This window comes from Sminthopsis crassicaudata, chromosome 5, assembly GCF_048593235.1.
Source record: "Sminthopsis crassicaudata isolate SCR6 chromosome 5, ASM4859323v1, whole genome shotgun sequence".
Classification (NCBI taxonomy): Eukaryota; Metazoa; Chordata; class Mammalia; order Dasyuromorphia; family Dasyuridae; genus Sminthopsis; species Sminthopsis crassicaudata.
Genome location: NC_133621.1, coordinates 37,833,637 through 37,848,578, shown reverse-complemented (window position 1 = coordinate 37,848,578; position 14,942 = coordinate 37,833,637). Strand labels below are relative to the sequence as shown.

Here is a 14,942-nt window from a genome sequence, read left to right as displayed (position 1 = left end):
GTGGCTTTTAATCCTGTGCTCAGCATGTCAGCATGAAAGACTATAAGCAATTTTCAAGTAAGAAAATGCAAACTGGAGACCTTCCATGATTACTGACTTCTTGAAAGAGCTAGAAAGAGGGAAGCTTAAGTAAATGATAGCCCAGGGTACGACACAATAACAAGAAAACTTTCTGGTATTGCTTTTTATAAACGTGCATCTTTAAGGTCAGAAAATCGCATTCCCATGGCATTCATTGCAAATTACATCTGTAACAGGGATGGTTTAAAAGTTCTGGTGGACAGTAATCCATAATGAGTCCAATTTTCAGACCTTGGTTAGGTCAAACAAATGCCTTAGTAGTTCCCCAAGTCACATAAAATCTTTTTTTAAAAAAATAATAATAGCCTTTTGTTTTTTTCCAAATACATGCAAAGATAGTTTTCAACATTCACTCTTGCAAAACCCCATGTTCCAATTTTTTCTCCCTCCCCCCTCTTCATCCCCCTCCTCTAAATAGCAAATAATCCAATATAGGTTAAACAAGTACAATTCTTCTAAACCTATTTCCATATTTATCATGTAGTCATATAAAATTTTAATAGCACTATCCTTGCAGTAGAAGAAGTGCTGGATTTGGAGTAAGAAAATCCAGCTCACATGCTGGCTTTGTCATTTTGATCCATGTGACCATGGGCAAGTCATTTCACTTTGAAGTATCTCAGTTTCCTTATCTATAAAATTAGGCAGGTTGGATTTGATGAACTCTAGGGTTTTTTTTATTCTAAAATGGTTTGTGAACATTTATGGTATTCAGAAAATTAGGTGTAGCCTGTGCCTTGGCACTTCATGTTCCCCTTTCTGTCCTTTCTTCACTCTTGATGCTATTATCCTCCCTTTCAGAAAGTGCTTCCTTTCATTAAAACCTGATCCCAGGAAAGAATATTCAATCAGTCATTTATACTTCAGTGTGAATTTAAGGCAATACTACTTGTATCTTTTCACCACAAACATTTATATAAGATTTCTAAATATTTTCACCAGCACAACTTTGTGTAAAAAATATACTACAAATACTGAATAATTATCCCTATTTTACAGATGAAGAGAGTGAAGTTTAGTGTGGATAAATGTCTTTGCTAAGATCTTACCAGCTTATAAACAGCAAAGCTAGATACTGGATTCAATTACTTAGTCTTTAAGCAAGGAAGCAAAAGACCTCTGGGGTCTTTTAAGGGAAAATTATAAAAACTGGAAATATTTGGAAACCTTCTATTGGTACCTTTGAGCTACTTGGTATCAATGAAGCTTTATGAAAAATTAGTCAGAAATTGGATGGAGTATGGGTCCAATCATATGCATCAAAACACCACAAGAGCATAACAAAACTTGTAGAAGATAGGGACGTTAGCTCTGCTCTCGTGATTCTTTAGCATTTATAAAGTATCTTCCCACAGCTCAGTTCTTTGTTTTCAAGTCATTAGGACTATCTTGGATGTCAGCAGAAATACTGGAGGGAAAGAAAGAGAGAGACATGTCAATTTTAGAAAGCACATGAAATTGAAAAGAATATATTAATGAGTTATCAATAATCCCAGGGTGAGATTCAAAGTTCTCATTTTACACATAGCCTTGAAAATAAATTTGGCTATTTACAGAAGTCCCATTGCCTAGTAGAGTATGTTATCATCCTACAGCTCAAGATGAAAACAATAGAAAATAGAAACCTAATTTAAAAGCCAGCGGCTCAGCCTGACTCACACCGAGCAGGATCCAAGGTTCTCTGGGCAGGACATGAATTCTTTGCTTGTTCCTTCTCCTTATCTCTGTGTCATCAGTTGTCATTTCAAAGAAATGCTATCCATCGCCTTGGTAGAGAGCCACATCTCTTTCCCTTTGTTGCTTGGATATATTCCAGAATCTCACTTGTCACTGATGTGAGATGCCTTTAGTGTTGGCGTGAGATACGGAGAGGAAGCTTTCCCTTGTGTTAACTAACCTCGAGATCCATGTTAACCAATTGCACTAGGGTAAAGATATAACCTAAGTGGGAATGCTAGTAGCTCCAGTGACATGTGGTTATGGGTTGGGTCCTTGAATAAGTGCTTGTAGACAGGAACCGCTTTGAGTCCACTGAAGTCAGTGATGGAGGTGTGTGAAGAAGGTAGAGGGGAAATAACCCCTAATTATGGCACAGTAGTTGGAGGAGGAGGAGAGCTACCAGTATGCACTTGAGAAATGAATTATAACTTGAGAAATGAATTATATAAATCTAAATGAATTTAAATATTAACTGGGTACCTGGGGTGCATTCATAACCAACCCTTGATATGGAGAAAGAAGTGGCTTTGTAAGGGAAGCTTGGCATTGTGTACATAGTCAAAAGCCTTTCTTAGTTTACCATGGGTGCCTTGCATTGAGAGAAATCCAGGTTTCTGGTGCAAGGCTGTGCACGTGTTTCACAGACTGTGACAATGGTCTGCCAGTGACTTTCTGTTTCTAATTAGAGAGCTGAGTCCTGCTGGCAGAGAAGTGCAGATTTATTACAAGTTATGTTTCATGTGTGTGTGTGTGTGTGTGTGTGTATTTTTATATAGGAGACCAGTGATGACTGGTTGGGATTTTTGTTTGTAAAGGACTCCCCTCTGTTCTCCATGCTTCATATTTCTTGTCATGGTGCCCCTGTAAAGCCAACTGGATTCTGGTCTCCTGCTCCCTTAATATCTCTAGGCCTCAGTTTTCCTCCTGTGCAAGATGAATGTATAAGGTCTCTTTTAGCTCCCACTTATTCTAAGGTTAGTGATAGTAGTGAATCTATGGTTCAGTGGAAAGAATGATAAACATGGAGAAAAAAGTCCTGGACTCTCCTACCTATTAGCTATGTCGATTGGACAATTGCCTGATTTCTCTGGCTCTTTCTTCATTTGTAAAATGGGAGTGGGAATCGGCCTCAGTGAGCTTTAAGGTCCCTCCCAATTCTAGCTCTCTGGTCCTATGAATATCACTTTTCCTTTTAATGCCCTTTTCCCAGACATAAAGCAGAGACTTTCTTAATTACCCCTATAGAGCATTAGTGGGACAAATGATCTTTATCCCACTGAAGTCTCTTTTTCATTGTTCTTAGAGATGGGAAACTCTGTGGTCTGTGAAGGCTCTCTATTGTTCTGTTATTTACCTACCTGCCGATGACGCTTGGTTTGATGGAATGTTAACAAGAGATAATGAAACTTTTGACTAGACCTTCCTCCTCCAAGCTCTAAAAATAGCTCTGATTACTGGAATCCCTGACACAAGATAGCTCACACAGTCTCAGGAAGTAGAACTTTTTCCATTTGGACTTTGTGCTGTATAGGTCCAAATATCCAGTACTTGTATTTATCCATGAGGAAGGGCTATCTACCATTAATCTGGTATTGCAGACCCCACTGTTGTGTATATATGTTTCTAAGACTTGTTTTCACAGAACTCTTGCCTAAGTTAGATTTATGGTCTTCCTAAGGGACCAAGTAAGATGTAAACAGTTACATCTTTTCTCCCCGCACCCACTCCTTTTTTTTTTTTTTTTTTAGAACATTTTAGAACATTTAGAACATTGACATAGAGAATGCCCTGTGAGAAAACTCCCTTTCAATCTAGATTAGCAACTGTTCTGCAACTTTAAATACTGAATATACTAGAGGAGCCAGGTGTGTCAGTTAATGCAATTAAATTTCCCCCCATAATAATTTACTATAATTCTCCTGAGTAAATGCACTCTAAGTAAAAATAATTGCAATCAATGGATATTATTGTTCTATAAGAAATGACAAACGAGATGATTTCAGAAAAACCTGGAAAGACTTACATGAACTGATGCATAGAGAGGTGAACCAGACCGGGAGAATACACAATAACTGAAATATTGTATGATGCAGAACTGTGAATGATTTAGCTATTCTCAGCAATTCAATGATCCAAGAGAATCCCCAAGAACTAATGATGAAGCAAACTATCTGCCTCCAAAGAAAGAACTGATACTGACTGAATACAGACAGAAGCATACTGTTTTTCATTTTTAACAAGTCTTCTTGTATGTAATGACTAATATGGAAATACTTTACATAATTGCACATGTATAATCTATATCTGATTGCTTACCGTTTTCAGAGAGGGGGAGGGGAAGGAATAGAATTTGGAACTCAAAACTTTAAATAAAAATGTTTTTAAATTTATTAAAATAGTTACAAGCAAATACAATTTTATTTTGAAATAAAAATGTTCTTTTTTATCTCTAAGTTCTTTGTCTTATGGATAAAAGAAAACGTATTTTGGCAATTAAAGCATCTTTGCCCTTGGAGGTATACTTGAATTTGTTTCCTAAAGAGTTGGCTGGTGTAAGACAAGGTAAGGCGTAAGGGTGGGGGACTCAGTGAGTTTGTAATTATATATATATATATATATATATATATATATATATATATATATATATATATATATATGTATATATATATGTATATATATATATGTATATATATGATTATAACAGGTAGCATTTCTGTAGCCCCTTATGGTTTACAAAGCTATTCACTTATATGATCTAAGTCAATTCTCATATCGATCTGAGGAGGTAGTTTATATTCCCATTTTACAGATGAGAAATCAGTGACTTGCCGCTAATAAGGGTCCGAGGAAGGATTGGCTCCAGGTTGTCTGGACTCCCAATCCGGCATTTTATCCATTTTGGTCCAGATTAAATGAGTTGCCCCAAATACACAGGCAGCGAGGGCAGATTTGAACTCAGGGGCTCTTGGGTTACCTCTTTAGTTAAAAAAAAAACATAGGGCGGGGGTGCGAATGGACGGAATAAGGACAATTCTGGCATCGCTCTGAGGGACTGGCTCCGAACTTCCCACTGCCGGGTCCCTGGGGATGACCCACTCAGCTTTGGGATAAGCGGAATCCCTTTGCCCGGCCGTCGCTGCCGTCCGTCGGAACCCCCCAGGGGGCGCTCGAGAGGAGCTCGGCTCCCCACTAGTGTCTGGCTTGGGAGCCGGGCGCACGGGCTTCGTCAGAAGGTGGAAAGCTCACTGTGGGGGGGAGCTGTCTTCTCCCTCCCGGCCACATCGCTGCCTCCCCACCCCCGCACGCCCCCTCCCCCTCCCTTCTTCCTCTCCGCTCCCTCCCTCCCCCCCGGTACCACACCTCCTCCCTACTCCGGAGCCGAGCGAGCCGCCCGAGCCCACACTCGCGCCCGCTCCGCTCCCCAGCCCCCTGCGGATGCACGAAGAGGATGGAGGCAGGGTACCCGGAGCCGGCAAACTCTCCAACCAGAGCCTGCGCCCTGGGCTTCCGCTAAACTGACCCAAGAAGGAAAATCGAAGAAGCCTCCAACAAAACCCACCCCACCCCTTCCCTCCGTTCCTCCCCACACCCACTCCAGGAGTCAAGCTCCCACCCAACTAGCGGGATTGTGGTTTTTGGGGGGGGGGGGGCGGGGACTGAGGACAGCTAGGCTGCAGTTGAACCTTGGCTCTTGCTCCTGCTCCTGCACGCATCCACCCGGCCGCCCAGGTAGGTAAATGCAAACTCTGCATTCCTGTGTATGTCCAACGCCTCGGTTGCAAAGTCTGTGTCCATCGGCTGCTTGCGCAGCAAAAGCTAACTTTGGGAGGGAGGGGGTAGTAGGGAAAGGTGCTCCGGAGGCTTGTTCCTCCTTCGGAAGATTTGGCAAGACTCGAACTTTAGTCCGTGGCATCCCATTCGCCCGCCCAGCCCCTGCTTCCCGGTCTCCCAACTCTGGGAACTGGAGAGCACAGATGGGAGGAGGGAGGCGGATTGGAGGGACCCAGGAGGTCGGAAACAGGAGCGCGCCAGAAGGGGACAGAGCAGCAGCGACTTCCGGAGAGGGGTTGTTGTGGGGAACCTCCCGGGGAAGGAGGAGGGAAGGAGTCTAGGCAAAGTTACAGCTTCTTCAGCCTGCCGGGCGGGTGTGGGGAATTACGATGGCAACCAGCATCATCCTGATGTATCTGGTGTTTGCTTCTGTTTCCTCCCACCCACCCCCACTCCCATCTCCGCTTCCCCATCTCCATCCTCCAGCCTTCCCCTTCCAGTGAAGTCCAGATGAATATTTCATTGCAGCTGGGCCTCCCGAGATCAGAGCCAGTCAGTACTTTGGCAGCTCTCGTGATAGACCTGGGTTGACCCCCCTCGGTGCTCGTTACCTTTGCTAAAATGACATGAAAGGGGCTGGAGGAGGAGGGAGGTGAGGTTGGGCGGCAAAGGGTGTGGCGTGCTAAGGGGGAGTCTGCAAAGGTTAGCAAACGGCTCCAGTCCCGCGCTTAAATGTCTGAAACCGAGTCCCAGGAGCCCCTGCCTAAAGGGGTGCCGGAGAGCTCACCGACCAGGCTCCATTACAGGGTCGAAGGAAGGGGGCAATAGCAAAAGGCTCTGCCCTTTCTGTTTGCAAAGTGGCCGGGTTTTACACGGTGCCTAGCACCTTGGGGGTGCTGGGCAGATGTTAGTTACGGAGTGGAGAGTGCCGAGGGGGGTTTGGTGTTCCCCTCGCACTTTTCCTTTTAAAGAGCCATCTCTGGAAGACCCTGGGGAGTCTGTAGCTCCTTAGTCTCCAAACCAATTCTAGCCTGGGGCCTTTCACCCCTCGGGCAACGAGAGCTCCGAATTCCAAGTTCCTTAGCTCTGTTAAGCTCAACCTTCGCGCCACACGAAAGCTGCAGCTAGCAATAATAGGTTGCACAGAGTAGGATCACGTACTCTTGCATAACGCGAGATGGGTGATGGTGTAAAGTGACACGGGCCGTTTAGGAAAGCTCCAGTGGGAGCAAAGCGAAGGACTAAAGTTCCCTCAAAACACGTGTAAACAACCCCCTTGTATCTATAAGGAGGAGTCTGGGCGGTAACCGGCATGCCTTGGGAGTTATTCAAGTTCATACTTAGAAAGGTGACAGGATTCGTCCCAATCTCGTGATGAAAACACTATTTTCCCCATTCCTCTCAAAAACCCCCAAATCCAACACACCCCATTGTTGTGCTCCTTTTCCGTTTGCCTAACTTTCTGGCTAGCAATTGGTGCTCGGCTTTTTCTGCCAGCCAAGAACAGCGAAGTTAGACCAGGTCTGCTCACTTGCGCTGTCCAAGGTACCGGATATCTTAAAGCCTCCTACATATCATCGCCATTCTTAAATAGAGGCTCGCTCAGGCAAACTGCTTCTACTTTCTTAAAAATGTATTCTTCAGCTGACCTCTTCTTTGTAATTTCCCATTACAAAAGGATTAATTATATCTCTCTCCTCTTCTTTTATATTAAAAAGCTCCTGCTGGAAAGTTAGTTTAGAAAATGACTTTATCCCAGTCTACTCCTAACATTCTCTGCCACTTAAATATGCAGTAATGAACATTTGTGGAATGAATGAATGCTGAATTTCACCATTCCACCTCAACTAAGCACAATATTTGTTTGTATTTTGCATTCATCTGAAAGTAAGCAAAAGGACTTGAAATTGAACTAGGTACAAAGAAAATCACACCACACATTTACATATAGGCAAATCCCTTAAAAAAAAAAAAGGACTGAGAAAATATGACAGAAAGTGACACAGAGGCTTTTTTATGTGCCTCTGAACTTGATCAGGAAACTTGGCATCTAAGTGAGTTGCTGCTTCTGAGTTGAACACATTTTTTTGGTTGTCTTTTTTAAAAGAGGGGGAAATTGACAAAGAAGCTGTAACCTCTCAGTGCTCAAAATGAGAAGAAAGTCCTTCTGCTCATTAAGACAGGAAGAAGTAAGATCAGGAATGGATGGAAGAACTCTCAGGAAGAACTCCTAAGTTAACCACTTCTATTAGGTTGAATGGGGCTTCGTTCTCATCACTCCTTGGCCAAAAGATTGTAACAGTGATGCAAGTGACAGAATATTCCAATCCATATTAGAACCAAATATTTAAGTTCCACACTTTTTGCTACTTAAAAGGAGATTTTGTTCATCGTGTGACTCCTCATTTATGTTGATTTAAGTAGTTATCAAAGAAAAAGAAATGGGGCCATACAACCACCAAATGGCTAATTTTCTATTGGAGGAAGTCAGGACTGTGACACCTGTAACCAATCTGTAAATGATCAGTCACTTTTTTCTGTTCTTCCAGGCCTATTTCCAGAATACTTTACAAGGAACAGGCACAGATGGGGTCCAGTAAGTTTCACAGCATGAAGCAACCACTTCTGTTGGAGCTTCTAAATATTCCTTCCATAAAAATAGTTAGTTTGGAGTTTGTAGGTCGGCTTTTTTTTTTGAGATTAGAAAAAAACAAAGAGGCTTCTCCTTTTATCTAGGTGATCATTAGTAACAATGTGCCTCAGGATGTTGTGTCATTGTCTTGTCTCGAGGAAACACAGTTGTTGTTTTTGAATAACTTTCTATAGAAAAACTTATCTACATCTAAAGTTTCTTTGCCTTTGTGGTGAGCTTGCCCTCATTTTGGAGTTGGAAACCACTAAATTCCTATTGTGATGACTCATGTGAAAGCAACATAATTCAGTGGAGAGAGCAGGATCATAGCCTTATTATGCCATTTACTGTCTGCAGACTTTGAGTAATTTCAGCTCCCTGGGTCTAAGTTTTCACATCTGTAGAATGAGGGAGTTAGACATGTTATCCTCTGAGTCTTCTCCATCTTTAGGATGGGGGAATCCTTTATTCTTAAAATTTGTGCCATTGGGAAACAAATGCTGGACAGGTCCTACAAAGTTGTAAAGTCTTAATGGATGGGTGTAGTGTTAGATTATGAGTCTGTTTTCTTAGAGTACATTTAGGTCCTTTCAGGGAGGCTCATCACTAGGTTAGAGACTTATGATAAAAAGTTAGAGACTTTTTGCAGTCACAATAGCATTGAAAGACTATCCAGTAATTTATTTCAGAAGTGTCCACAGTGACTGTATTAGAGGTCCTTGAGATATAGAATAGGAAGTCAGGGTTTTTGTCTATTCATGAATGTTTAGGTCCTGGACTGGGTTAACCCAAGTAGGATAATATTTTTCTTCTTATTTCTTCTTATATTAATTACCTCAGGCTCAACCATTATTATAATTTATTACTATGATTATTATAATTAATTGTTGTGATATACCTACAAGGTTTTTTCTTTTTTTAAAGAGATGTAACTTTGGAAATTATGGCAAGAGAATAGGAAAAAGAAGGATTCTTCATTCTCTCCTTCTATGATTCTTCCACTCAAACTTAATAATTTAAAATAAAGTGAGTTTTGAGACTGTACATAGCTATGCTTCTGCCAGTCTCTTATCATATACAAGCTCTGACAATAAATACATATATATCTCTATTCACATATACAAAACAATTTGACTATCTCCCATTCAAGCCAGTGTGTTTGAGGTGAGAACAGTCTCCATTATGAGTTCCCAGCAGAATTTTGGGTGAATGTTCTAAATTGAGAGCAAAGAAACAGGAAGATCTCATTGGTAGAATTCTGGGTTCTCTTCTGGTTGATGTGACTCTAGATAAGATTCTTTCTTAAATTCATTTGAGCTATAGCAATGATGAAACCTATCTAGTACCTAATAGAACTAAACAGCTGAAGCCATTTGAGGTGGGAAAAATGGCAAGTTTGCTATATATTTGGCCTTTTTATTCTTTATGTTATTATTAAGCAAATAAGCAGAAATGCAGTATCTGAAGTTGTATTTTCCTTGGCAACCATAGCTAACACATTAACACACAAAATCTCAAGGCAGATAATAATGATGATCACATCTAAGGAATTCTAAGACCAGCTTTAAAAAACAGCTTAACACAAAATGTTACATAGTTCAAGATAAATATGATATTTATTAAAGCAACATGCAGCATTCACAAAGATTATTTTACATTTTTCTATTCTCTCAAAAAAAGAGTACAGGATGAAATATTGATCACATTATTCTCATTCCTTTAGTTGATCTCCAAGGTCTAAATTAGTGGTTGGTTTCTGTTTCTGATAAATGATATGTCTTGAATCCATTGTTTCCAGATGCTTTTGTGTATGGGTGTGGCCATATGTTCAAGCTCTTTATATGAAATGACACAAAGCAAGTGCATAACTAAGGGAATCTTTCAGACTTATTATCTCTTAATTTTTACTTTTACTTTTTTATCTCTTTATTTTGCTTCTATTTATTTTTACTTTTTCTTTGGGTAACTGATAATACATAGCAAAGCCTTAGGTGGCATTTATGGGATTGGTGAATTCCCACTAAGGATAAATATCAAAACAAAGATACACTCCATTCCTTTAAAGGGATGCTAGAATGAAAACAAGTGTTTGAGTGAGCCTTCTATAACCTAATACTTACAGTAATCTTTGAAAGGATTTGTAATTTCATCTGTATGGGTAATACCCTCTCCCCTCTACTCTCTTGAGAATCACCACCATCTCTTAACCTTTGGGAGTTTAGGTTCTTCATCTTTAAGATGAGAGGGTTGGATAGTTGGTCCCAAAGCTGTATTCAGACTCAAGATCCATGATCCTTTAAAAACTAACTGATATTTCTATGGCTCAAAGAGTCACCATCCTCAGGTAAAGCCACTCTACATTTAGCCATCAGTGTATCTATATATGAAGCCTTTATGGCTTAAGCTTGTAGTAATCTGGCATAGCCTTCAAAGGTATAGACTGAATTCCATCCAAGACTGAGACTGGAGTTAGGATTTTAGCATCACAGCATAAGAAAATTGCCCACTGCATCTGGTATGGAGAGGGCATTTTTTGCCTCTGTCTCCCCCACTCCTACTCCCATCTGATATTTTCTCTTGTGGATATTTCATAATTTGAGCTCTTGGTTTATAGAATTTAAAGCTGGAAGTAATGTAATCCAATCTCATTTTATTGATAATGAAGTGAGTTTCCTAAGGTCACATGGGTACCTTAGTAAGAGAGCTGGACTTCTCACCCAAGTCCTTTGATTACAAATTTAGTGTCCTTTTCATTAAGCAGAGTCTATGAATCTTCTTATGAGATTTTTAAAGGAAGTAGGGAGACAGTTATCATTCTAGAAGCAGGGGATGGAATCTTCAGATTTATTCTGGTCCTGTAGTATTTAGCTCCTTTGATCAGTTAGGCTCTGGTTAGGTTTGGTTTCACCAATGCTACACATAGCTAATATTGCGTCTTTGTTATTTAAAATCCAATTTTATTACTTCATTGATAAAGACAGAATTACCCTGGGCAAGGGATACCCATTAAAATGCCCTATCCCCTTGGAAGCTTTGCAAGCAATTGTTGATGAGTTGATCCAATCAACCTTGGAGAATTTAGAAAAAGGATTGAGACTTACTAAATTGTTCTTCCTTGTGCAGGCTCAATATTTACCCAATAGATTTTTATTACATTTGTACTAATTCATGATCTGAGCCCATCCCCATTAATGTGAACATTAAGCAAAGACTAACCTTTCATGCACTGTTTGCTTTCCACTTAAAATGCCACAGTTGATCTCTGTCTTCTAAAGGCAAAGGATCTTTTTTTTCTGTATGTATTTCTCTCCCTTTCATCTTTTTGGTCCTTTAAAAAGGAAAAAGCCTTATAAACTTTGCTTTCTACCTCTTGCTTGCAACTAGATGTTTGCCCAGACAGAGACAAAATGTTTTTCTTGGAAACATCAGAGACAGGTGAGCTTTTTAGCTCATATAATATGTGAAGAGACCCTTTCCCTTGCCAGGTGACAAACCTTCCATTCCTTCCCCTAACATCTAGGGGACTAGAGATAGGGGGAGGAGAAGAAAATGGCCCAGCAGGGCCAGTGAGCAACTGGCTGCACTGAATGAGTGACTGAGAGAGCGGGGACCCAGGGAAGCCTGTACAACAGCAAGGCAGCCATTGCAGTGGCCTGGCACTAGAGGGCACAGGTGTATTGGCAGAGTGGTGGCCTCCAGGGACTCAGCCTGGATTTCCCGACAGTGAACTTGGCTATGCCTGGGCTGGGGGCCTGTAGCCATTCAGTAGATCAGACTGCAGTGAATCTCTCCACCAATAACTCTCTTTGCTGGGGAGACATTGAACTAAGAAACTAAACTAGATCTCTAAGACCTGGTTGTTGCTTCCTTGTGCAGGGAGGGGATGCAGTTAATCTTGGGTTGGGATGGAGGGGGATGGTGGTGATGGAGGGTAGGGTTGTGCTTCCCTGTTTTGAGGTAGCCCCTGACAGGTTAAGTGGCTTGGTTATGTCTTGCTTCTCTTTTGTGCACTCAGTGTGTGTCCTCCTAGGATTTTCCTTTATTTCTCTTTATTCCCTTTCTTTTCCTCAGAATTCTCCCAGATTTTTTTGGTCCACTTTTCAACCATCATTCCCTTCACCAAAATGTTTCTTTCCTCTCTACTCTTTCTCCTTTTCTCTTTTCTATAGTTGGTGGCAAATCACTGTAGGCACTGTCTCTTAAACTGCCTCTTCTAACCTTCAAACGGCAAGTAATAATAATTAATAATAATTATTACCAATAATAATACTATTCGCACATTGGATAGAAAACTCATTCTGGGTCAAATCTGGGTTCAGTTCTCACCTGGATAAATATTGGCTGTGTGAACATGGGCAAATTGCTCAGCTTCCAGCACCCCAAGGAGCTCTCTAGACCAAATGACAGGCCAAATGGGATCTGCATGGGTGGAGGGAATTGCTATACTGGTTAGGAGTGTGAGCTGGTTTTGCCTTTCTTTGTATCCCTATCACCCATCCTAGTGCCTGGCAATAATGAGCACTTAATACCTGCTTGGTGACTACATTGGTGAAGTCACAAGGTTGGTACAACAACATATAATGACTGTCTTTTTTTTTGACTGGCATTATTTCACATAAGCTTTATGACACACTTATGAGGTAGGTATTAATTAATTATTTTTATGTTCTACTAATTTGTAGAATATCAACCCCATTTTCTCCATGAGTAGCTAAATGACTTTTTCTGTCCATTATCACATAGTAAGTGTTAGAGATGTAATTTGAACCCAGGGGCACTGGTGCTACTGTTCTGGGACTTTTTCCTACAAGGCTTAAATTAATTGATATCTGACTTCTGCAGATAATGTTAAGAGAAAGGGAAGTATCCAGTAGTGTTCATTTCATGCCTTGTACTTTCTCTCAAATTTTGTCCTCCCTTTCATCTTATTTCTGAAGGTCTTCTAACTTCCTTGCCCTCTTCTTTGAGAGTTCCTGTTCCTCCATGAAACCCTCCTCAACTCCTCCAGCTATCCCTGAACTTCCCCCACTTGGAATGCCTTTAGCACAAAAAGAAAGTTCCACATAATTTAGCCCTTCATTGTGATTCAGTATCCTGTCTTATATCATTCAATTCAGTTGCTATGTTGAACAAATAATTATTAAGCACCCACCAAGTAAAAGGGAATAAAGAGAGAAAGAAAAGATACAGACCCTGATCTTAAGTAGTTTATAATGAATGCCAGGATCAGAACTTGTTACTTTATTTAGTAGACCATGGGGAGATACTATAGTTTTTTTAAGTAGGAGTGACTAAAAGTGGTGAAGTTCCAGTAGCAGCATGAAGCATAGATTGACAGATGAAGAAGACCTTTAGCAAGTCATTGCAGCAGTCTAGATAAGAAGAGATGAGTATCTGAACTGGGGGGTTTCAGAGGTACAGAGAGAAGGGTTCAAAAATGAAATCTTTGGTATTCATTTACCATGTCTTCTACTCTGCTGGATGGGTAATGGGACTTGAGAGATTCATGAGCTACCAATTCTGAGTAGGTTTTATGAGGTGGTGGCACCCTACTCAGGGGTGAGTTGTGAACCTTCTGTTTCATTTTTTTTATCTTACAGAGTTTTGTTTTATTTTTAAGATTGCTGAGATAAAACCTTTTTATGTGTCCATATCTGCTAGTGTCTTCTTTTCAACCCCAATGTCCTCATATTTATTCTTCCTCTGTCCTTCTTTCCCTCTTACTCTTCCTTTCCTCCCTCTTTATCTTTCTCCCTCCTTCCCCCCCATCTGTCTCTGCCTCAGTCTGTCTCTGTCTCCCCCCCATCTGTCTCTGCCTCAGTCTGTCTCTGTCTCTGTCTTTATTTCTCTCTCTCTAAAATACACACAGAGATACACATTTTCCCTCAGATATAGAATGCAAGCTTATCAAATTTATTTCTTTTTTGCCTTTGTAGTTCCAGTGCCTAGTACAGTAACTGTCACATAGCAGGCATCTGATTGTTGCATATGGGTTGGTTTCTTGATTGGCAATGCCTTGAGAAGCCTTGGATAGGTAGTGCTATTAAAATTTTATGGGACATTAAATACAGATGTCGCAGAGCTAACTGCAGAAGACCAAGTCTATGGCAATGCAAACAGAATCATTCATTCCATCGCCCACCTGCCAGCCACTTTTACATCCTACTAGACAGCTTGGGGAACAACCTGGTCTGAATATTGTCTAAAAATCTGGTGTTTCTTTGGGGGGAAAAGTTCTTTCCATTCCTATTATTTTACTCTTTATTTCAGATGCAAGATATGCACAGCTAGAATACAAAAATCAATGATTTTGCCATGTGATACCCTGCAAGAGAAAGAATGCTAGGTCCCTTCTGTACCAGTGATATTCATTTAACCTGGTAATAACCTGAAAGGGTTCCTCCTGAAAGGGTCAGAGACACCCCCCCCACTGTCCCTAGAATTCATTTTGCATCTCTAGCCACTGGTTTCCCTTTGGTGCAGTGACATCCAAGAATTTACATTTGTGAAGCTTCCCTTTCCTTGTCTTTGAACTCTGAATGGGGTTTAATGTCCTTTGTTATCATAAAAGATCTGAAAACTTCCCTTTAGAACTGTCATTTTTGGGGAAGAATAGGGTTTCCTTGAGTAAATCTTTATCTCCTGATGTTTCATCCTCCCTGTTTCTATGTGAAGAAAACTTCTTAGAAAAAGATATTTTAAAATGCAATGATCTCTTCATCCTTTACATCCCCCTAGA

General features: G+C 40.8%; 1 protein-coding gene across 1 annotated transcript in view; it reads left to right on the top strand.

The window, feature by feature from the left end:
• The first annotated feature begins 5,201 nt into the window (after positions 1-5,201).
• CPNE4 (copine 4) overlaps positions 5,202-14,942 on the top strand; it is a 419,473-nt gene continuing 409,732 nt past the window's right edge. Inside the window, exon 1 of the mRNA XM_074271064.1 lies at positions 5,202-5,529. The gene's annotated coding sequence lies outside the window, so the exon portion shown is untranslated. The remainder of the gene's footprint in view (positions 5,530-14,942) is intronic.